This window comes from Pan troglodytes, chromosome 7, assembly GCF_028858775.2.
Source record: "Pan troglodytes isolate AG18354 chromosome 7, NHGRI_mPanTro3-v2.0_pri, whole genome shotgun sequence".
NCBI lineage: Eukaryota > Metazoa > Chordata > Mammalia > Primates > Hominidae > Pan > Pan troglodytes.
Window position 1 is genome coordinate 137,482,441 of NC_072405.2, and position 25,542 is coordinate 137,507,982.

The following is a 25,542-nucleotide window of genomic DNA, read 5'->3' on the forward strand; positions in this document are numbered from 1 at the left end:
TTTCCATGTAATAGGTTGTTGGAGCACAAGATAAAGTTATATGTATAAAACATTTAGCACAGTTCATGGTGCATAACAGGTCTGTAGTAAATATTTGTTGTAATTATCAGCAAAATCATCTCCCTCATTACTGCAGTTGATTTTCCTTTTTATTGGAAAGAAATTTCTCAACTGAGTTTCAGTTGAATACAGTATTAGATTATTCCTTAACTGAGTTTCAGCATTTTAAATGTATACTCCCTACTCAAAACCACCTACTAAATCATGCCTGTAATCCCAGCACTCTGGGAGGCCAAGGTGGGTGGATCATGAGGTCAGGAGATCAAGACCATCCTGGTTAACACGATGAAACCCCATCTCTACTAAAAAATGCAAAAAAATTAGCCAGGCGTGGTGGCTGGCACCTGTAGTCCCAGCTACTCGGGAGGCTGAGGCAGGAGAATGGTGTGAACCCGGGAGGCAGAGCTTGCAGTGGGCCGAGATCGTGCCACTGCACCACAGCCTGGGCGGCAGAGTGAGACTCCGTCTCAAAAACAAACAAAAAAACACAAAAATCTACCTACTAAAAAGAAGTTCTTCAATGCTTAGACTTTGAGCAAAGAAAAAGTCTGCTCTAACAGGAAGCTGGTGACGTACAAAGGTAAAGTTTCACTTCACAGGCACTTTGATTTCCCTTCGAGGTGGATACTGAATGATTTGTGTGTGCGCACATTTTTCTATGCATTATTCAAAATTAAAATTCCTTAGAGGAAACCACTGAAAGCCAATCATTTACAAAACTTTAAAAATGACATCTTGAAGAGTTCTTTGGTGCTCATTCATCAAACTTAGCAATGATTTAACTGTAATTCTTTATTCAGATTCATCTCCCACAAAATAGAAATGCCATAAAGCTTTACAGTACTGTATCCTAATGAATAGAGAAACTAAAGAATAAGTAAGATGAGCAAGTGAGAGGAAAACCCGAAAATGAGCCTGCCCTGGCATGTTTCTAAAAAGAAAGAAACAAACAAACAAGCAGCCCCTCCTCTCAGCTCTTGGGAAAGAAATATTGAATCTTGACTATATCTGCACTTCATAGTTGATTCATAGCATGACCTATCTCAAACAATTTAAGATTCAAATGAAGTTTGCAAGTAATCTTTCAATATCACTTTGCAAAACATTCTCATAACCTTATCCAGCCCTTTTACAAATCAATCCTGTGAGGTGAACATCACTGTGTTCCCATTTTACAGAGAAAGGCACTGAGCCACAGAGAGGTTATATACTCATGATCAATAAGCTGGTAAGACTAAGAACCAGGAATGATACTGTCTTCCTTCTCCAAATATCCTGTTCTTTATTATGAGTACCTAAACAGTATTAAAAATTAATTACAGCTCAACAATAGTAAGTAAATGTCCTCATGTGAAATCCACCGTTTAAAACTTAAGGTTATCTATTTATCAAATAAATTAAATCCTAATCACTTAACAATATTCATTGAGCTCTTTCTGTAAACAACCATTAGGCCAGGGGCAGATATGAAATATGAGGCTCAATCTGTGATCACAGAGATGAAAGATACAATTTAGAGAGAGAAAGATAAGCATGATGACAAATAAATAATGTAAGAAAATCAGCCATTATCTTAGGCCAACTTTTTCTAAGCTGTAAGCTGTCTGCCTACTTCTGCCAGGTGTTAGTAATTGTTTTAAAAAGTGGGGGAAGAAGAGTACTTCATGGTAGGAAGATATTCATTGAGGACATAAGCATCTTCCTCTTAGAAATTAACAATGCACAGTGGCCTATTGCAAGTTTTGAAAGCCCTGCAAACAATAAAAGCCTGATTAGTTTTTATTGAATCAGTATCTCCTAAACACTTTTTCATGAAACAAGGTTACTCACAAATCTTGTCGAGGAACTAATGTCCTAGGAAAGTGGTTTTCAAGCTTGAGCATGTACATAAGTATCATTGGAAAGGTTGCAAAAATACAAATGTGTGGGCTCCACTCCAGAAATTCTGATTCAAGTGGTCTCATCTGTCATCTGAGAACTTGCATTTTTGTCAGATTCCTAGCTGATCTGATGTTTCAGGACTGAGAACTTAATTTGAGTAGTATCTCTACAGAACAGTTTTTAAAATGTTCTCCTGGAGTAGGATGATTATACTTAACAAAAATGTAATACACTCAGGTGATGGACACCCTTAGTATCCTGATTGGATCACTACACATTATATACATGTAACACATTTTCTCAAGTACCCCATAAATTTGCACAAATAAATAAATAAATAAAATTATACTTTTCTCAAATAAAAAAATAAAATAAATGTTCCTCTAGAATGGTAGAATCTTTCTGTTTTTTTGTGATAATCATAAATACATATAAATATTCTCATCATTACATGCATGTAGTTACCTTCCTTTACATGATGCACCAGAAAGAATACCCACTCTAAGAAGGAAAGAATGAAGAGAAGAAGGCATTGTTTAAAAGACCTATTATTAGAATAATTCAAATTCTATGTCTACCATTATTAAGCTGTTTGACTTTGAGCAGGGATTGGAAGGCATTTTAAATTGAGGTGGAGATATGCACAAAGCCACGTGGGAAATGTCATGTGTCCCTGCATAAAGAGAACAAGCTATTTTGCTTGGTTGGAGATGAGGAGACAGAGGCTGTACATAAGAATGTGTTCAATTTAAAGCAACAAAATATATCGACCAAACTACTTTGAGCAATCAAGGGGATATATTGGCTCACATCACTGAACTATATACTGGCACAGCAGATTTCCAGTTAGGTCTGATCTGCTAGCTCTGTCCCCTCCAGAATATAGGCTCCAGGCAGGCAGGAAGGAAGAGGACATCAGTTCTCTTGGTGTCTAGCACGCTGCCTATATTAAGGTAGGTCCTCAATAAATTCATGTTGTAGGAAATGAATGCATGTTCTCAAAGATGTGGTTACTTTCAGTATCACTGCTTTCCTCATGGTTTCCACTTCAATATTAGTCTAACTTGCCTTAGGGACACAAGATGGCTGCTATTCACTTCAATTAGCTAAAGACTTCTCTTTTCATGGCTGTGAGAGACTAGCTACCTCTTCCATAAATGAATTTTCTCTTCTTTCTGGGCACAATAGTCTCTATTTCTCAGCCTCTTTTACAATTAGGTGTATCCATGCAACTCAGTTCTAGCCAATGGCGTGTGAGTAGTAGTGATATCCACCACTTGCAGACCTACACATAAAGGCTCCCAGACATATCTTCTGTGCTCTTTCCTGGAACACTTGCTTGATTCCAATAAATACAGCAACCTTAGCAGCTACATATTGCAGTTGGCAGAGCTTTCATGTTTCAGCCTCTTCATATTTTTTAGTTTTGTTGTCAATGTTTTTTTTTTAATTGATTCAGGAGATGACCTAATAAAAAACTGAAGAAAAATAAAGCATTTTGTTCTGGATTTCTCATTAGGAACATGAGGTTTACTCTATTGCAACTGGCTTAGTTCATATGATCATCCCCTGAGGTGAGGGAAAAAGATGTGTGAATTGATTAAGCCAAGGTCACATGGTCGAAATGTAGAATTGGGTTTTGAGGTCAATTTCCCTAAATCACCCAGATATCCAAGTGGAAATCAGGCTCCATTGACAAAAGGGAACAGTTCTTAGAAATGCAACTACAAATGTCCAATCCAAGTTGGCAAGTTCGAAGCAAGGAAGGGCTTTCCATTAAAGAATGTGGATGCTACCTGGTGGGCAACTGGAGGCCACTGGCATATATTTTTTTTGGGGGGGGTTTCATAAACTATTGTTTTTTTTTATTATTATACTTTAAGTTTTAGGGTACATGTGCACAATGTGCAGGTTAGTTACATATGTATACGTGTGCTATGCTGGTGTGCTGCACCCATTAACTCATCATTTAGCATTAGGTATATCTCCTAATGCTATCCCTCCCACCTCCCCCCACCCCACAACAGTCCCCAGAGTGTGATGTTCCCCTCCCTGTGTCCATGTATTCTCATTGTTCAGTTCCCACCTATGAGTGAGAACATGCAGTGTTTGGTTTTTGTCCTTGTGATAGTTTACTGAGAATGATGATTTCCAATTTCATCCATGTCCATACAAAGGACATGAACTCATCATTTTTTATGGCTGCATAGTATTCCATGGTGTATATGTGCCACATTTTCTTAATCCAGTCTATCATTGTTGGACATTTGGCTTGGTTCCAAGTCTTTGCTATTGTGAATAGTGCCACAATAAACATACGTGTGCATGTGTCTTTATAGCAGCATGATTTATAGTCCTTTGGGTATATACCCAGTAATGGGATGGCTGTGTCAAATGGTATTTCTAGTTCTAGATCCCTGAGGAATCGCCACACTGACTTCCACAATGGTTGAACTAGTTTACAGTCCCACCAACAGTGTAAAAGTGTTCCTGTTTCTCCACATCCTCTCCAGCACCTGTTGTTTCCTGACTTTTTAATGATTGCCATTCTAACTGGTATGAGATGGTATCTCATTGTGGTTTTGATTTGCATTTCTCTGATGGCCAGTGATGGTGAGTATTTTTTCACGTGTTTTTTGGCTGCATAAATGTCTTCTTTTGAGAAGTGTCTGTTCATGTCCTTTGCCTACTTTTTGATGGGGTTGTTTGTTTTTTTCTTGTAAATTTGTTTGAGTTCATTGTAGATTCTGGATATTACCCCTTTGTCAGATGAGTAGGTTGCGAAAATTTTCTTCCATTTTGTAGGTTGCCTGTTCACTCTGATGGTAGTTTCTTTTGCTGTGCAGAAGCTCTTTAGTTTAATTAGATCCCATTTGTCAATTTTGGCTTTGGTTGCCATTGCTTTTGGTGTTTTAGACATGAAGTCCTTGCCCATGCCTATGTCCTGAATGGTAATGCCTAGGTTTTCTTCTAGGGTTTTTATGGTTTTAGGTCTAACATTTAAGTCTTTAATCCATCTTGAATTAATTTTTGTATAAGGTGTAAGGAAGGGATCCAGTTTCAGCTTTCTCCATATGGCTAGCCAGTTTTCCCAGCACCATTTATTAAATAGGGAATCCTTTCCCCATTGCTTGTTTTTCTCAGGTTTGTCAAAGATCAGATAGTTGTAGATATGTAGCGTTATTTCTGAGGGCTCTATTCTGTTCCATTGATCTATATCTCTGTTTTGGTACCAGTACCATGCTGTTTGGGTTACTGTAGCCTTGTAGTAGAGTTTGAAGTCAGGTAGCGTGATGCCTCCAGCTTTGTTCTTTTGGCTTAGGATTGACTTGGTGATGCGGGCTCTTTTTTGGTGCCATATGAACTTTAAAGTAGTTTTTTCCAATTCTGTGAAGAAAGACATTGGTAGCTTGATGGGGATGGCATTGAATCTGTAAATTACCTTGGGCAGTATGGCCATTTTCACGATATTGATTCTTCCTACCCATGAGCATGGAATGTTCTTCCATTTGTTTGTATCCTCTTTTATTTCATTGAGCAGTGGTTTGTGGTTCTCCTTGAAGAGGTCCTTCATGTCCCTTGTAAGATGGATTCCTAGGTATTTTATTCTCTTTGAAGCAATTGTGAATGGGAGTTCACTCATGATTTGGCTCTCTGTTTGTCTGTTGTTGGTGTAGAAGAATGCTTGTGATTTTTGTACATTGATTTTGTATCCTGAGACTTTGCTGAAGTTGCTTATCAGCTTAAGGAGATTTGGGGCTGAGACAATGGGGTTTTCTAGATATACATGTCATCTGCAAACAGGGACAATTTGATTTCCTCTTTTCCTAATTGAATACCCTTTATTTCCTTCTCCTGCCTAATTGCCCTGGCCAGAACTTCCAACACCATGTCGAACAGGAGTGGTGAGAGAGGGCATCCCTGTCTTGTGCCAGTTTTCAAAGGGAATGCTTCCAGTTTTTGCCCATTCAGTATGATATTGGCTGTGGGTTTGTCATAGATAGCTCTTATTATTTTGAGATACATCCCATCAATACCTAATTTATTGAGAGTTTTTAGCATGAAGAGTTGTTGAATTTTGTCAAAGGCCTTTTCTGCATCTATTGAGATAATCGTGTGGTTTTTGTCTTTGGTTCTGTTTATATGCTGGATTGCATTTATTGATTTGCGTATATTGAACCAGCCTTGCATCCCAGGGATGAAGCCCACTTGATCATGGTGGATAAGCTTTTTGATGTGCTGCTGGATTCGGTTTGACCACTGGCATATTTTAAGCATGGGAGTAACACTGTCAGGTTTTTTTAAATTACAAAATGCTTTAGCATAGAGAAAATTATAAAGAACAATATAAGTAACAGATATGCACTCACTGTCCTGCTTAATCAAATGTCACACTTTGCCAAGCTTGATTCAAATTTTTTAAAGCAAAGAAACATTACAGATATGGCTGCAACATCCTATGTGCCCCACCGCTGATACATACCTCTCTTCCCAAGGGTAACCACTTTCTGACTTTGATACTTATCATTCCCAGGCATGATTAAATGCTATTGCTGAATTTGCATATATACATAAATAATATATACAGTTGTTTGCATGTTTTAAAACTTTGCATTAAATAATATCAAATAATTAAAAATTTTCACAAATTGCGTTTTTAACTCAGTCTTTTATAAGATTGCCAATAATGATATCTCTTCAGATCATTCATTTTGACTATTATATTATTTTTCATTGTATGACTATGCCATGGCTCATTTATCCATTCTGTTATTGATAAACATTTGTGCTGTTTCCACAATTTTGCTATTAAAATAATGGCATTGTGAACATTCTTGTGTGTATATCACTGTGTACACATGCTAGAGTTTCTCTAATGTATTGTGGTGTATATTGCTGGGCCAAAGGCTATGTAAGTCTTCAACTTCCCTAGATGTCATACCAACTCATACATATATGACCAGTGTGAGCATTCTCAGTGCTCTACATTGTCCAGATTCTACATGAAGCACTGGTGGCCTATTGGTCAGGTTGACTGATATAAGAAGGTTTTTGCCAAAGTCTATGTGAGAGAGACTGAGGGTCTGAAATACCTAGATGTAAGGGAGATAAAGTGAGAGAGGAAAGAAGTTAACATATTTAGGAGCAAAATCCACATGACTTTGTGATTGATTATGGAGAAAATAAGGAGAAGGGAACAAGAAGACTCTCAAGTCTCCAGATTGAACACAAGAGGAAGCTTATGTGCCGTGAGACTGATGACAAATTCCTTTTGAACATAGTGCCTTTGAGGGCTTGGTAGTAAAAAAGAAAGCACTATCCATCAGGCATTTGGATATTTAGGTCTGGAAGACTGAAAAGAGATCAAAACAGAAAATACAAATTATAGAATCATCGAGATGGGTAAAATCAGAAGAGTTGGATCAAGAAAAGTACCTAGAATCAGTAGAGAAGTGAGTTAAGAAAATATCTCTGGGAAACATTAATATTTAAAGGTATATAAAAGGAAGAGAAGACTGTGGCGAAGACAGAGACTGAAGAAGGAGACAAAGTGTGTCATATTGTAGTAGCCAGAGGAATAGAGCTTCAAAGAATGAGGGGTCAACCACATTAAATGCAGCTAGAAAACCAAGAAGGTAAAAAAAATGAAAATTAAACATTAACATACAATGAAGTTATTGAGTCCATGTTAAAATGGTTTCAGTGGAATAGCATTGATGGAAATAATTGCAATTAGTAAAAGAATTTTAGAAAAAGAAAAAATTAATACAGCTAACTTTCTCAAATTAAATTTTTTGAAAATAAAACAGTGAGATGGAATTCGAGTGCAAGATGTTTGTTGAAAATCAACACACATGAAAGGAAAGAGAATGAACCTAAGAAAATTGGCTCCAGAGTCTATTAATGTAAAGACTATGTTATATTGTCTCTCTATCTTTAGGGAAACATATACCCAATTCATCTTGTGTCACCAGAATCAGATTCATCAAACCCATTCTGGACCACTCTGATCACTAGTTTCACCCTCACAGTCATAGTAAAGAAACTAAAGCAAAAGACTGCAAGAGTAAAGGACAGAAAGGGAAATGTTATTTTCTCCCCTCACCTTTGCCCTCTTTGATTTTCTCCATTGTTGCTAAAAGGAACACTTAGAAAACTATGAAAGAAACTTCTGCCTGTAAATGCAGCTCCATGATTATGAATTCTGAATCCTTGTAACAGAAGAACCAATAGGACTGATCCATGACTTCTATTAGTAGAGACTGGGAAGGTAGGTGACTTTAGCTCACTAAGCCTGATCACAGCAAAATAGAAAATGATCACAGTGTCCCCTTTTTATCTTGGGGTAACAATAAACATTCAGTGGGAGCCAACTACTGTATTAAAGTCCTGGTTGCAGCTCCTGTCACATGACATGGCCCACAAGGTTGTAGTTCTGAGTACCCTTGCCCATCAGTGGTGCTGGGGGGAGAAGGGAGGGCAGCCTGCTCACTAGGGAGAGCAGGAATGAGGCTAGGAAGGATAGGGACCTGGCAAAGATGTCTCCTGTTTGAGAGAGACTTCAGTTAATGTTCAGTCAACTTCCTGTGGTGCTAAGAAGTGAAAGTTGAACTTGACTATCAAGGAACAGAGGCAGGTTGTTAGCTGGGCCCCTGGGAGGAAGTCAACAAGCTCCACCACATCTGACGACACCTACTGCTTGCAGCCCTTCCCCCAGGTCAGGCAGCTGCACACCTCATGCTTCCAACTGAGGGGGAATGAATGGGTACCAAGAGTAGATGAGTTTACTTCTTTCCCAGGGGTGAGTAGCGGGTGAAGAAATCAGCATGTAGTGGACATTTACATGTGCCAGATACCTCATATATGCAGTGTGGTATCATTATCCCTACTGTGCAGATGAAGACACTGAGGCTCAGGGACTTGTTCAAGACACACATCTGGTCAATAGGGAGCCAGGATTCAAAATCACGTCAGTCTGGTACTCAAGTCCTCTGTTCTTTCCATGACTACATTAGATGTATCCCTAGATAGTCTAGGTGTAACAGCATGAGTCTCCCATGAAAGGAAGTGGGGGCTCTTGGAACATACCTCTTTAGGAAGCCTTCCATCATTGTGCTGCCTTCCTCCTCTGTGCAGCCTCAGCACTCACTGTTGAGCCCTTCTCTAGGAGTTTGCAATCTACGGGGAGTGATGGGCACATAAGGAAATAATTTCAATGTAGTATGGCAAATGCTGAGCTAGATAAATGCGCGAATGACTATGAAGAACAGAGGATTGGGGTCACCTAACTCAACATGAGACTCATGGAAGTCTCCTGAGGAGAAACCTCTGAGTCCTAGAGAGTGAGAATTGGCCAGAAAAATTAAGAAGAGGCAGGGAATTCCAGAGAGAAGTAACAGGTAAACAAAAGCAAAGAGGCATAAGATAGTCTGGAGTCTGGTCAAATTACAATCAGTTGGAAGTAGTAGAGAATAAAATACAAAGTGGAGAGAGGGGAGAAGTAAAGCTGAATAGATAAACAGGGTCAGCTTACAGAGGGTCCTATGCAGGCTAAATTCCAGATGCTGCTATAAAAATACGGGAAAGAAAACTCATGAAATATTTTAAGATTTTTGTGGAATATTTTAAGACCTTTTGTGAACATCTCATGAAGCACTCCTGTGTTTGGAGGCAGCACTGGCAGCAAATCAAACATAATAAAAGGTCTGTACATCAAACATTGACACATTTATTCAACAAGCACATATTGAGCACCTACTATGTGGCAGGAACTCTCTTCATCAGCAAGTATTTTGGCACTAAATAAAACACAGAACACACCGCCCTCTTTGAAATGACAATGAAGAAAATAAGTGAATTATATATTATCTCAGCAGATATTGCATGGTATATGGAAAGCATATCAGGGAAGGGGGTGTAAAGTGTCATGAGAGGAATTACAATATTAATAGGATGTTAAGACAGCTCCTACTGAAGCCATGTTTAAACAGACACTTGGAGGAGAGGAGGGAGTTGGCTAAGTTGATATTTGGGGAAAGGCATTCCAGGAAGGGGGATCAGCCAGTTCAAAGCCCTGGGGTGTGGGGGCTGTGCTTGGCATATTTGAGGAGTGGTAAGGAGGCCAGTGTGGCTGGAACAGAATGATCAAAGAAAAAGGTGGTAGTAAATGAGGTCAGATAAACAGTAAGAGACAAGGGCTTTTTAGGTCATCTAGAATTTAGATTTTTTCCTGAGAGGGCAGAGGAGCCACGAGAAAGCTCTGAGATGAGGATGAGATGATCTAATTCAGGTTTTAACTGGATAGTTCAGAGCAAGAGTGGGGGCAGGGAACCAATGAGGAGACTGTGGCAATAATCACGAAAAGTGGTGCAGCGGCTTGAACCAGGGGGTTAGCAGTGGAAGCAGAGAGAAGTGACAACACTCTGCATATGGGAAAGGGTGGGCAGGAGAGAACAGCACCCAAGATGATCCCGGATTTTGGCCTGAGAAGCTGGGGAAAAAGAAAAAACAACAACAACATCAGTGGAAGGGGTTTCAGGGAGACCAGGTGTTCTGGTTGCAGCTTTGTTTTGCCTTAAAAATATTTGAGTACATAACCAGTAATGGGATTGCTGGGTTGAATGGTAATTCCGTTTTTAGTCCTTTGAGAAATTGCCACACTGCTTTCCTTAGCAAACTAAGGCAGGAACAGAAAACCAAATACCACATGTTGTCACTTGTAAGTGGGAGCTAAATGATAAGAACTCATGAACACATAGAGGGGAACAAGAGATACTGAGGCCTACCTGAGGGTGGAGGTTGGGAGGAGGGAGAGGATCAGGAAAAATAACTAATGAGCACTAGGCTTAATACCTGGGTGATGAAAGTATCTGTATAACAAAGTCCTGTGACATGAGTTTCCCTACGTAACAAACTTGCACATGTACCCCTGAACTTAAAACTATATACATATATATACATATTAGAAAGAATTATACTTTTGAGTTTTAATAGCACATTTTATGTAAGATTTTGCAATTTAAACTTCACTATACTTTATATAAACAATTAAGAGTTGAGTTGACCTTGATATTACATATTACAGATATTAACATCTATTAATTTTTAATTATTTGATTTTTTTCAAAATTTCAAATAATATACCTATTTTTCAGATTTCAGGCAGGCCATTGAAAAGCTCCTAGTTCTAATTACTGTTCCTGTAATGCTTTATGAATAAAACAGTCCGACCTGTCCTCTTAGAGTTTGCAGTCTAAGGTAGAGAAATATAATAAAAGAAAATGCATGAATTATTAACTAATATGGTGTGGGTTCTAAAGCTCAGATAAATTATTTCATTTAGTTCTCACAACAACCCTCTGATGCAGGCACTATTATTTCCCCCATTTTAATAATGAGGAAACTGAAGCACGGAGAGCTTGGTTGACTTGCCCAATATTACCAAACTCTGTGTGGCTAAGCTGGGATTTGAACCAAGAAAACTCTCTTCCCATAGGTCGTTGAAAAATTATGAAAGGTTAAGCCAGCTCTCTGCTTGTGTTGCCTATTTCCACCATGTGAGTCCAATGTGTGGTGACAGAGAAGGGTAGATGTTTGGCATCTGTGAATTCTGTGGATTGTGTGTCATGATTCTTTATTTCTGTCCTCTGTATCCTGAATTGCCACTACCCAGAGCAGGTGATAAGAGTAAAATTCCATTACATTGGTCTTGAGGGGATGGGCAAACACTTTGGACTCTCTTGATATTCTAGTTATTAAATATTGCTCAGCGTAAGTTAGACAATGAATGAGACTTCTTGATGTTTTCATTTCAATTTGTCTTATAATGATCTGTGCTCAACATGTAAAACCAATAGATGTAACATCTTTGGAATATTTCTGAATAAACATGGGGCACCAACTCAAAGAGCAAGAGGTAAAAATGCCTAGTGTGGATCAAAATCTACTCTATGATAGGGAATATCATGGGCTCTGAAGGATTCTGGTCACATAGGGAGTAAATAGCAGACTCTCAATTCAGTGTCAGATGTGAGTTCACAGGCAATGTTTTGGGACTTCATCCTGTCTTTTCCCTGCTCTGGGAGTCATAAGAATTAAGTTCTAATCCTAATTCTGTTGTTATCTACCTGAGTGACACTAATTAGATATATAACTTCTCTGAGGCTCGACATTTACATCTACAAATAAAGAAGGCTAGAATACTAAGGCCTCTTCTATTTCTTCCAATCATTGATTGTATAGGCTCTTACTCTATAAATGGTTTCTTCTTTTAGGGAAATTAATTATTTTGTTCTTATGGTGTTGCTGGACCTGTTGCTTTTCATTGCTGTAACTACTACTCTTTGTTGAAGACCTTTGCCAGACGAAATGTGATGGGTGTATAAGGCTCTGGCATTTTTCCCAGGTCTGTAGCACATAGAATTCCACTAATGGGTCTGCTGGGCATCTGAGACCACAGAGCCATTTGTCATGACATGACAATTCCAGTTGGGCAGGGATAAATGTTAGCTTTAACGATTTTGGACCAGAGTTTGTCTAGAGAGAGAGCAGAGTACAAAGCCAAAAGCATCATCTTTAGAGCTAAGCAGGCATGAGTTCAAATCCCAACTCAGCCACTTACTAGATATGTAGCCACAGCCACCGCCAAGTCTCAATTTAAATGTCACTTTCTCAAACAGGCCTCCTAGGGTCTCCCAGGTTGGCTTAGTCCAGAATACTGGTTTATCCTTACGGTATAAAATTTATTCCATCATTATGCACTAGTATTTAATAAATGCTGAGGAATGTGGAACAAATATTTGTTAAATAAAAAGTGACTTAATCCTTCTCTGTCTCAGTCCTCACTTCAGTGAAGTGGGCAAAAGGGTAGAACAAGTTTCCTGTGCAAAAAGAATCAGGTCAAAGCGCCCTATAAATAGCAAAACACTGTCACAACCCTAGATAGCATGATTGCAATCTGAAATAAACTAGTTCAAAAAGCAAATCTCAGACTCAAGTGGGGCTTTTTCTAGTTTAGAACTTGGAGTTAGAGGAAGAAAGAAGGGGGCTAAAGTGTGCTGCATGTCTAGATGTGCCAGGCACTGTACGTAATAGAATGTCACACATTTAATATTTGTCTAAAAGTGTGAAAGTGTGAATTTCCATAAGAGGGACACAGGGTCTTGGTAAAAGCAAGGTTTGCTCTAACTTTTCACACGCTTTGGCAGACGGTTTTGCCTTTTTCTCCTAAGTTGGAACTTTTGAGGCCATTACTGCTAGAAGGGAAAAGCTAGTGATGCTTATCTATGTTCAGAACTAGCAAATGGCCTCTTCTGGTCCCCAGTTTGTTCCCATTGTTATTCACATGCTGCCTATAAAAAGACAACACCTCCAGAAGGTGGAAAAGATGAATGTGCAGAATGCTACACATAGATACTTATCTAGGTGAGATGGCGAACACAGCAGATTTAGGTCTACCAATAAGATACTACCCCATTTGGGATGACACACCTTCCTTAGAAGTGACAGTGGCAGAACATAGACAAAGGGACTAACTAAAAGTATGTGGGTTCTGCAGATTGCATCTAGAGTAAGAGTCCAGTGATCTAAATTGTAGCCCAAGGCCTCTTGCTTGCTAACATCCTCTGTCTGCCTCAAATTTCTTACCTGCAAAATGGATCACTGAACATCACATTTCTCTTTATTAATTTATTCATTCACTGAAGAAGCAAGCTGTCAAAAAGCAACTGCTACATGTGTCAAGAAAGATGCCAGATGCTAAAATAAAATACAAAAATTTGATTACTACAAATTGCTACCATCGAGGAGTCATAGTCTAATGAAAGAGAAAAACATGAGAGTGAATAATGAAGTCAGCAAAAAGTTCAAAAGAAAAATAAATAAAAGGCATAGATATTAAAAATGAAGAAGTAAAACTATCTTATTCAGAAAGGATATGATTATGTACGGAGAAAATCCCAAAGAATCTACAACATCAGACTCATCAGTGAATCTAGCAAGATCACTGGATACAGTTTATATATAAATGTTATCAATAATTGTATTTCTGTGCCTGACAACAAAAAATTGAAGACAACTTTTAAAACAACAATGTTTATAATGACACCGAAAAATATCAAATTAGAAGTTCATGTAAATTGTAGTTTCCAAGAGCTCCTGCTGGAAATTGGAAGCCATTGTTGAAATAAATTAAAGAAGATTTAAGCAAATGGAGAGACTTACCACGGTTATGGTTCGAAAGACTCTGCATTGCTAAGATGCAATTTACTCCAAAATTGTCTACAGATTCAATACAATTTCAGTTAAAGTTTCTGAAACTTTCATTTGTTGTTGTTGTTTTTGGAATAGACAAGCTGATTCTGAAGTTTATATACAAATGCAAAGGACGTAAAACAGCTAAAGAAAATTTGCAGAAGAAAGAAACTAAAAGAATTACACTGTCAGATTTCGAGACCTACTACAAAGCTACGATTATTAACACAGTGCATATTGGTACAAGAATAGGCAAATAGACTAAAGAAACAGAGGACAGAGTCCAGAAACTGAACTACATATACACGATCATCTGATTTATTACAAAAGTGCCAAGGCAATTGAGTGGGAAGAGAACGATGTTCTACATAAATGGCAATATTGAGTATCTGTATGGCAAAAAATAAATCTTGGCTATATGTCATATAATATGGACAAATTAATTACAAATGTAGTATACACCAAATGTGAAAGGTAAAACAAAATAACATGTTTAAAAAAGTATAGTATCTTACCTTGGGATAGTAGATATTTCTTAAACAGGACACAAGAAGTGAAAAGGCAAGCCACAGCTTGGAATAATAATTTTATCATAATATATGTATATGTTTCTATCTGAGAAAGTACTCATACCCAGAATACATTAAGAACTCTTACCAATTAATAACAAAAATGTGTTATTAATATATACATATTATGTATACATTTTGTGTATCATATGTGTATGTATCATATGTATATGTATCATTTACATATGATAAAAGCACACACACACACAAAAACTTTGATCAGGCACTTCACACAGATTGCTCATTAAGAAGATGCAAATTGAACTACTCTGAGTTACCAATACATACTCATCAGCATGGCTAAAATTTTAAAAAGACTAATACAATCAAATATTGGTAAATTTTGGGAGTAATTGGAACTTTTATACATTGTTATCTATTGTGTGTGAATTGCCTCAACCCCTTTCAAAAACAGTTGGTTGTGTCAATTAAAGCTGAACATCTGCCTGCCTATACTATATGACCAGTAATCCCATGACTAAGTATATATTTAAGAGAAACAAAATAGACTAAAAACATGTGTAAAACTCTTCATAACCAAACTATTCATAACCATGTTGATTCATAACAAGAACATGAAAACAATTCAAATGTTCATTAACATGAATTATAAATATGGTCCATTTATACAAGGGAACACTGCTACTTAACAAAAACAAACTGCTGATATACACAACATGGACTAAACCAACAAGTACGTTGGGTGAAAGAAATCAGACACAAAAGAGCATATACAGTATAATTACATTTATATTAAGTTCAAGGACAGGTAAAACAACTCTGCTGATAGCTGTAAGGAGAGTGGGCTCATCAGCAGGTATTGGTGGGAAGAGACACAGGAAATCTTTTAAGATGATTAAAATGTTCTCTATCTTGACTTAGGTAGTGGTTACACAGGTGTACACAGGTATACATGTACATAAAAAAATCACATAAGATTTGAGTTATTGACATACCTTACTACATGTATTTTATACCTCAATAAAAAAATGAAAAAAAATATTCTTTAAAAAATTATTATATGTCACATTTCCTTGGTTTCTCTCTCCTCTCTCTTTCCCCTCTCCTGTTTCTCCCCTCTTTCTGTGTTTCTCTCTTTTGGCAGATAAGTCAAACCTCAGAGAAACAAAGAAATCCACGTGCCCAAATTTGAATTGAAGTTGTCTCCATTAACCACCACAATGGAGAGACAGTAAAGTCAAGCTGGGTCTTCAATTGCCTGCTTTGGATATCTGTAACAAAGTCTTGATGGATAATTGTCCTGAATTCCACTTTACTTTGTGGCACATACCTTCCTGGTTTCTGGCTTGAGTATTAAGCAGGGAATGCAGCAGCAGAGGAGAACAGATTTCCAATTGCAATAGTCTTGACTCATCAAGTTCACTAGATTCTGGAAATTAAGGCTTCCGTTCTGCTAATTGTTAGCAGAGTGGGCTCCAGGATGATAGCATAGCCCTCTGGGTATCTGAACCCTCATTGAAACATGAAGGGGTTGAACTGCATGTTGTTCTAATGAAAATGCAGCCTTCGTTCATGCAACTAATATTTCCTGAGTGCCTGCCACAAACCAGGTGTGTTACATAAGGGACTGGAACTCAGGAGTTCATTTTTACTTTATTCAATATTAATTATAATTTTACTTTGTGTCAAAGAAAAAAAAAACACAATATCACTTATTTAATCCAGGGATGACCTGTAAACCCTAGCAGTGGCGGGCGGGGGCCGGGGGGGTGCAGGGGGATGGTAAGCAGGGGCACAACAGCAATGGCGACAGTAACCAGAAATGCCCTGCTTCCCTCAAAAGAGAAAAAAACCCAGACCTATTTCCATGACGGGGTTCTTACGTGTCCATTGGGAATCTGAATGTTTTGGGTCTTTTCATTTCCCTCCTCCCACGAAGAGAAAAAGCTAATTCCATATGTGTGTGCGCACACGCGCATGTACATTTGTATGTGTGTAAGGGTGTTTACATGTATAGTGAAAGTGCCATAGCTATGTATTTAATTTTGTGTACATGTATGTTTGTGTATGCGTGTGTTTCTTAGTGTTTGCGCATAAGGATGTGGACATGTGTGGTCTGTGTTTGTATTATGTATGTATATGTGTGTGGGAGGGAGGGTGTATATAAAGTCTGTTCTAGATTTTACCTTACTCTAAGAGCTGATTAATAACATGAAAAATGTGAGTCAGAAAGCTGAAGGGTTAACTGTTTAATGAACATAAAGTTCATTCAGAAAACCGTGGTTTGTAACTGGTGAGAGGAAGTATTGAGCAATTTCTTGTAAAGTTACAATAGCCAGATCTGCAAAGGAAACCCTTCCCAGCCTGGAATTCCAGAGTATTTCCTAGAGCTTGAAAGGCAGCCAAAAAATGAGCAGGCATTTAAAAGGGAAGGGAATGGGGGGAAACCTGGAGTGAAGGACATGAATCCATCTGTCTTTCCCATCCACTACCCCATCCCCCTCTTTCATAAATAGTTTTAAGAGGAACTAATAGACCTCTACTTAATATCTTCTCTCGTACCTTCTCACTTTTGTCTTCCTCATGCCTTCTCTTCTAGTGTGGCTCAGTGCTTAGTGCAGGAGAAACCAGTAACCCTGAATTCCAGCTCTTCCTTTCTCACTACATGAATTCAATTTCCTCATCTGTCAAATGAGTATACCAATTAATATCTCGAAAGCTGTTGCTGTGAGAATCAGATAAGCATAACCTCACAGCTTATGTCTATTAGAACAGCACTTGGCACATGGTAAACACTCCAAAGTATTTGTTAAATGAATGAATAGATTAAAAGGTGGCATGTTTTGTACTAAACTGTTCAATGATAGTGTAAAACCATTTGGTCATAATGCGGAAAGGGAAGTAAGGCGGAATTCCTTTAATCTGTGTTTTACGCAGGTTCCAAAGGAGCGTGGTGGAGAGAAGGATGCAGATAGTCTGGGTGAGAGCTAGAGGCTGGAGTCAGCAGGAAGGACTGAGGCCGTTGGTGCTTGGGGAGCGAGGGCTCCTTTCTGCTCTGTCCTAGGCTAAGTTCCCCACCCATTCCTTCTTGAGATCTACCTCAAACACAAATCCCTCAATTGACCACAGGGGGCGCCCCTTCTATGAATTTGGCGCTGATAGCTGTGATCTGCCCAGCACAGTGGGGAAAACACAAAATTTACACATCAGGCATGTCCGGGCTCAGATTCCTACTCCAGCACCTGGTAGCCAAGGGACCCCAACTGTTAAATAGGCATGGTGATGCCTGCTTTCCAAGCCTGTTGGGAAAGAGAGAGGGGAGTGGGGAGGAATGGGAGAGAGAGAGAGACTGAGCAAGCATGCCAAGACTTAATATACTTATATTTATATTAAAAGAAATAAATATCAGATGATTACAATTTGGTTGAACTAAGATACACAGTAGAATATGGAACTAATATCCAATATCACAAAGTATTCTAGCGAGCCTTCCTACAGAAAGAATTGTGGGTGGATGGGGAGTAGGCATTAGCTACTATGTGAGTGCAGAGAATACTCAGCCTTCTTCCAGATGATGAGCTAAAGTTCAAAGATCAAGTCACGTACACACCTTCTTTCTCATCCCAGGTCCTATTCTGCTTGAATGCAAATGGCCATCCACACCTTGACTGAAATACTTGCAATAATTAAGATACAGCTTTCTCCCTGCTTAGGGTTTGGTCCACAATTCCCTTAAGTGGCCTCATTTCAATTAGGACTCACACATCCCTTCAACAGTAATTTTGTGTCAGGCTTGGTTAGCAACTCAAGGCTCAAGCATAAATGGGACAGAATTCTTTTCCTTTTGAAACTCACCAATATAGTGATTGTAGCAACTAGCTACATTGTTTTTGTTTTTTTTTTCCCCCCTCAATTCTAAGCACTGTGCAAAGCCTTTAAAGCAGTGGTCCCAAGCCTTTTTGGCACCAGGGACCAGTTTTGTGGAAGACAATTTTGTAAAAAGACAAAATGTGGAAGACCATGGACTAGGATGGTTTGGGGATGATTCAAGCACATTACGTTTGTTGTGCACTGTGTTTCTATTATTATTACATTGTATTATATAATGAAATAATTATACAACTCACCATAATGTAGAATCAGTGGAAGCCCTGAGCTTGTTTCCTGCAACTAGACACTCCCATCTAGGGGTGATGGGAGACTGTGACAGGTCATTAGGCATTAGATTCTCATAAGGAGCGCACAACCTAGATCCCTCGCATGCGCAGTTCATGACAGGGTTTGTGCTCCTATGAGAATTTAATGCCACTGCTGATCTGACAGGAGGTGGAGCTCAGGCAGTAGGTGATCAATGGGGAGCAGCTGTAAATGATGCTGATCTCACTCACCCACTGCTCACCTCCTGCTGTGTGGCCCAGTTCCTAACAGGCCACAAAATGGTACCTGTCTGTGTCCCCAGGGTTGGGGACCAATGCCTTAAAGGCCTTCATCTCATTTAGTTTTCATCAAAATTCTGTGTGGTAGGTACTCTCAGTAGACCCATTTTATGGGTAAGGAACTGAGAGTAAAATTGGTTATATAACTTGCCTAAAATAAGTCAAGTCTCTGATGAGAGGGCCAGGATTCAAGTTCAAGCAGTCTGACTCCAAAACCTCAAAGCACTTCTGTGGTAGGAAAGAGAAATGAATGGAATGGCATAGAGTCATCTAAATGACTACAGTAGAAAGGGAGCATTTCCCGTGTGCAGTGTTATTTTTTCAGGGCTTTGAAAGATAAATAGGAGCATGCAGTTAAAAAAGAGAGGAGAAGGCATTCTAGGCAGAAAGGCCAGTGCTTACACAGAATCTCAGAATTGTAACAGTTCCTATTACACCCTGGCAGAGTGATGCCAAGGCTGTTATTGTCAAGCACCCTCCTGCCTCCCAGTGGGGTTGAGAAGGGGTGAAGGGACACTGGCAGAAGTGAAGCTGGGAAGTTTGCACTTGCTAGTTGGGACTTGCATAGCCATCTTCTCAATGCCAAAGGGGACCTCAGTCTCTGTGTGCGCTTTGTTTTTTGTTGTTGTTGTTGTTGTTGATTTGTGGCCCAGGCTAGAGTGCAGTGGTGTGATCTCTGCTCACTGCAACCTCCATCTCCCAGGTTCAAGGGATTCTCCTGCCTCAGACTCCCAAGTAGCTTGGATTACAGGCGCCCACCACCACACCTGGATAATTTTTATACTTTTAGTAGGGGTGGAGTTTCACCGCGTTGGCCAGGCTGGTCTGTGTGTGCTTTGGATTTGAGACACTCTGATGATTTAGAGTTGAAAATGGGAGTAGATTGGGTGATTCTCTAGTTATCATGTTTAGTCAAATCAGATCTGTGCATTCAAAATCATAAGGCAAGTTTTCCTGTGTGGCTCTGTAACATCTTTAAAGAAATAGTTCTGATGTCCATCCGGTGTTTTTTCAGAAAGAGCGTCAGGGTTGACAGTAGCTGTGATGCTCCAGATGGAGCTGCGGATAACAGCATATAAGTTTCAGGGCAGTGGTTGAGGGGCTGTGGGAGGGTGGGGAGGGAAGATGGATGACTTTTCTCAACCATCTGTATTTGACTGGAATATTGTGTGACTTGTGAAATAGAATTAAAGATATGATCTTCTTATGGTCTTCTCACAGTTTTCAAGGGATTTTAGGAGAAAACTCTTAGCCATACAGAGCTGTGGACAAGAAAATCACCTATCAGAACATATTTATCTAGAAAAGGAAAATTTAAACAGTCAAATAGAAGAGTTATTAGCTTTCTTTTTCCTTCTCTCTAAGAAGGTTAGTTAGAATCAGCTTTCTTACTCACTACATCCTGTACTTAGAAAGGAATAACCTGCACATGACACGTTCAAAAAATCACCTTTGCATTCTGAACCTAGCTGGGAAATTATGACAACAATGAAGAGATATGTGGGCGTCCTCACATTTTGTGTCTTAAAATGTCCAGCTCTCAGGGTGAAATATTTTCCCCCATGAAATCCCCATTGAAAACAGAAACCAGAACTATGATCTAAAAGAAAAATATCTATTTGAATATTTCTACTTGTGAACTGACATTTTTAGCTATTTTAGTACCTTTTTTTGGGTGACTGAAGCATAGCAAATAGAGTCTTGTTTCCTTCCCACAGATACCAGATTTCTTCAAACAGTACATAGAATGGTGCACATTACAAGGCATTTACCACACAAAAAAACAAAGGCACTGGAGGAAATAAGGGTTGGGGGAGAGGGAGGAAATGGTAGGTACCATCTCACATGGGGATATAGTTCTCACAGATCACCAGGTAGGGTCATGTGATCTGCGTGAGTTTCCTAAGGGAGAGAGGGGCTCTCCTTTTGTTCGTGTTGGCTGCATCACTGCATTTCATTAATTCTGAACGGCAAGTGAGCAAGACCCTCGCTGCTGAAATCTGATCAGATGTTATTGATGAATCATGGAATTCCAGAGTTAGGAGCCGGAAAGAAGGTCAAGAGGACATCTGAGTCAGTGTCTGACTAGTAGCAGGTGATGGGTTATGATGTCAGTTTTGGAACTGGACAACTAAGGCCCAAAGGTGTTCAGGCATCCTCTTCTGGTCCAAAGGTCAGCTCCAGGGACCAGGCTGCAGGTCTCTGACAGCAGAGGATAATTCTCTTTCTATATTACACATGCCGCCTCAACTAACCAGCATGAACATAAAATCTGCATTGTAGCCAAGTCTATAGCTGTGGAAAACACAGAGTTCCTTCTTCCCACACCCACTTTTGAAGAGTTTACTATAAATGTGTGGCAGATCATCACCCCTGGGGCTTAGCTTTGGGATTTCCTAAATCTCAGAGCAACGTAAGCACAACGGCCCCACTTTGCATACCTGAACTCAAAACTGAACAAAATCATACTGGGCATTTTGTTTTCGTTTGCAGCCAGATATTTTTAAATAGCCTTTTCTTATGCAATATAAAAATAATACATACCCATTAAGAAAATAAAAGATAAATATAACAACGCTTTTTCAAAAATATCATTCTGCAATTACAAAATTGGCACACAGCACAGTCAGCAAACTTTTTCTCTAAAGAGCTAGATGGCAGATATTTTGGACTTTGAGGACTTAGGGTATCCATTGCACATATTCAATTCTGCTGCTGTAATGCAAAAACAACCATAAACAATACATAAAGAATGAGTGTGGCCATGTTCCAATTATTTACAAAAACAGGTGGCAGGACAGATTTGGCCTGTGGGCCATAGTTTGCCAGCACCTGGCATATAGAATTGAGAATTTTTTTCCTATGTTTATCACATCAGATATCCAACTGTGTATACTGTTCTTTTCACTTCATATTGTATTATAAATACTTTCTTGGATTATTGAATAATCTTTATGTAGTATTTTGCACAAAATGGTTGTTTATTATCTCATTTTATGAATGAAGCAATATTTGCATGACCATTGACATTTAGATGCTTTCCAGTTTTCTTACTATTTTGCGTATTGTGATAAACATCAGTATACCTTAGATTTTTGTCTTCATTTCGGGTAATTTCCATAGGGTATATTTTGGGATGTTGAATTAAAAAAAAATACTCTTAGGAAAAAACTGCTAATTCTTTATCTCAAAAGGCTTCACCCATTTACTCCTAGAGCTGTGGATGAAATTGCTCATTTCTCCCTAACCAGACCAACACAGAATATTAGACTTTGTAAAGCATTGCTTATTTGATAAGAACAAGGATGTCTCAGGCAAGTGAGGAATTGAGCAAATATGATGCTCAGGTCACTAAGCCTCCTCATCCTTTACTCAGTAGGCCAGATGACCCTCCTCACTCAACTCCCCCAAACCCCACCCATGGCCCCAGACAGAGGGCAGAGAATGAAACCTATTATCTTTCTGAACGTTCCTTCCCTCTTCCTGTCCACCTCACATCTGGATGAAATACAAATCCCCTGACTTCCTGTTTCTCTCCCTACAATAGGTCCCAAATGTCAATTTCAAATTAACCCTTTTTTTGCTTTTTGCTTCTCCCACTTCAACCCCAAACTCTCTTTTTTTGAGACAGGGTTTCACTCTGTTGCCCAAGCTGGAGTGCAGTGGTGTCATTACGGCTCACTGCAACCTTGATCTCTCAGGCTCAAGCAATCCTCTTGCCTCAGCCTCACAAGTATCCGGGACTAAAGGCTTGTACCACCAAGTCCTGCTAATTGTTTATATTTTTGTAGAGATAGGGTCTCACCAAGTTACCCAGGCTTGTCTGGAACTCCTGGGCTCAAGCAATCCTCCCTCTTCAGCCTCCCAAAGTGCTGAGATTACAGGTGTGAGCCACCATACCCAGCACAAACTCTTTATTGTTGTATTTTCTCAAAATGAGTTTCATAGAGCTTTGCCTATTTAAGAGTCTCCATTTGGCCATTCTTTGTTAATTTCTTTCACTAAGGCAGGCAGTTCACAGGAGTATGTGAAAAGACCCTATGAGCAATAGGGAATAGTGAGGTGTGTGGTACAGAGAGTCAAATGCAAACACTTTCAACAATGTTCCAGGAAAAAAAGATAAGTCTATTGATTAGATTAGGCCTATAAGGTCTTTCATTTACGATCCTGGTTCTAGATAATTCACTTCTACCTTTTATCGTTCACTAGCCAGGCACACAAACCTTCACAACCTGCCCTGCCCAACGTTACACTGCTTCCTTCCTCCACACCCCACAGCCCACCCCCCGACTGCATGGGTAACCCATAACCAGCTAAACTGAACTATTCCAACACACATTTCAGCCTGTCTAGTCTTTTGCTCATAATGATCCCTTCTTCCTCAAATACTCATTCCTTTTCTATAGTTTTTATCAGTAAAGGCTCAAAATCACTACTCTGATACTACCTGTCTTTCAAATGTCCACCCACTGGGGCATATCAGTCTTCTAACAAATATTTATTGGGCATCTAGTATATGCCACTACCTGTGCTAGGCACTGGGAATATAGCTGGAGCAAGACAGACCCTGCCATTCTCATGCAACTTACAATGTAGCTTCTGCATATTGATCTTTCTATTACTTGGAAGCCAGGGGCTCCCCACTCCCAGACTGGGAGCCCCCTGAGGACAAGGGTGGTGTTCCATTTATCACTAAGCTCTATGCCAGGGACAGAGTAGGTGCTAAGAGGATGTTTATGAAATGACTAAATGCTGTGTTGCTAACAGGAAGCAGGGACATCCTTGAGGACAAGATAGTGTCTGATTCACTTCTGTATCCCCCACAAGCAGCTAGCACAGAACCTGGCACCATAAATCCTAAGTCAATAAGCATGGGAGGAAATGAGTGACTGGCTTTAGTTTACCTCTTTACTCCTTTCCCTATAATATCGCCAAAGAAAACAAAATCCTGCAAAAAAGCAACCAGCAGATGGTGGGAAAACTGGTTTCTAAACCTGAATATCACTATATATGAGAAATACTCTTTTATTTTTGGGAAAATATGAGTTTTGCATCTTATTAAGATGATGTGTTTTAGCTATAATTAATAATCATCGTCATTGCTGATGGCTGGTTCACATATTCACCACTTGTTGGCCGAGGGAGCTTGGGTGAGGGAGTGATCTCCTCTGAGCCTCAGTTTTCTTTTGTATAAGATGGAGATATGAAAGCATATCTATCTAGAGTGTTGAAGGACAAGTTAATCAATGAGGTAAGTATGTTTTAGTGCCCAGTACTAACACGTACCCCTGCTATGTTTTACTAGGGGTATGTTTTACTCCTAGTACAGAGTAGGTATTTAAGAAGTTGTAGATTTTTTTCCTTCTCATTATTATTCCAATAATCTAGTGTGACAGCAAAAATTAAGCTTCTATTTTAATAAAAGTGTCTCCTATTTTTTCTCCAATCAAAACCGCAGGTTCTTATTTTAAGGGAATCATGTCTATTGGTTGACCCCAGAGAATTCTGAATTGTCTCAGTGTGCAGTGTGATGTCATATTAAGGAACTATAGGGCAGTGGTTGAGAGGGTTAAGGTTAACAAGTCAGTGTTAAGTGTGCCTGGATTGAATTCATTCATTTATTCAACACATATTTATGGAGGACCGATCATGTGCTAGACAATATACTAGGTGTGGGATACAGTGAAACCAAATCCTTGCCCTCATGAAGTTGACATTCTACTGACAGAAGACATTCAAGCAATACATGTATACAATTTATACTGAATTTGTATTATATGAAGTGAGAATGAGGGTGATGGAGGAAAATCGAAAAGGGAAAGAGGCAAGGGTATGCTGTGGGGGAGATTGAATCTCTGTTTTTAAACTCATAAGATGCATGGCCATAGGCAGGATGACCTCCACAATTTGTAAAACGCAGTGCAAAATGAAAATGTAGCACCCACCGTTCAAAATTTTGAGTCGATGACTGCAGAAAATTGAACCAAGCACAGGTCCTTTTAAGTACACGCAGGACCTGTGCAATCCCACAGAGCAGACACCCGTGAAGCTGATCCTGAACTTGAGCAAGTTGTTTGATTTTTCTCAGCCTCAGTTTTTAATTGGGAAAGGACTTGGAAATATTGAAACATGTGATAAGAGAAAGTGAATCTAAAGCTTTTTCCTCTAGGTACAGTGTTAGACAGTACAAAGGGCATTTTTACCTCCAACACATCTTTCATGAAGAGTTTTTTATCTACGTTTCACGGAGCCCTACGGTAAATAAATTTGCCCAAGTTCTAACAAGATTCTGGAATCTCATATGTGGGTATGTTCGTGTTGGGGTGTGTGTGTGCGTATGTGTGTGTGTATGTGGGGTGTATGGGTGTCTGTGTTTTTCCTCT

General features: G+C 39.2%; 1 long non-coding RNA gene across 1 annotated transcript in view; it reads right to left on the reverse strand.

Moving 5' to 3' along the window:
- LOC104007753 (uncharacterized) overlaps positions 1 to 15,299 on the reverse strand; it is a 28,502-nt gene extending 13,203 nt beyond the window's left edge. Inside the window, exons 1-3 of the long non-coding RNA XR_682035.4 lie at positions 14,709 to 15,299; positions 13,588 to 13,698; positions 9,031 to 9,120 (exon numbers count right to left, since the gene is read on the reverse strand). This is a non-coding gene — a long non-coding RNA (uncharacterized LOC104007753). The remainder of the gene's footprint in view (positions 1 to 9,030; positions 9,121 to 13,587; positions 13,699 to 14,708) is intronic.
- Positions 15,300 to 25,542: the final 10,243 nt, after the last annotated feature.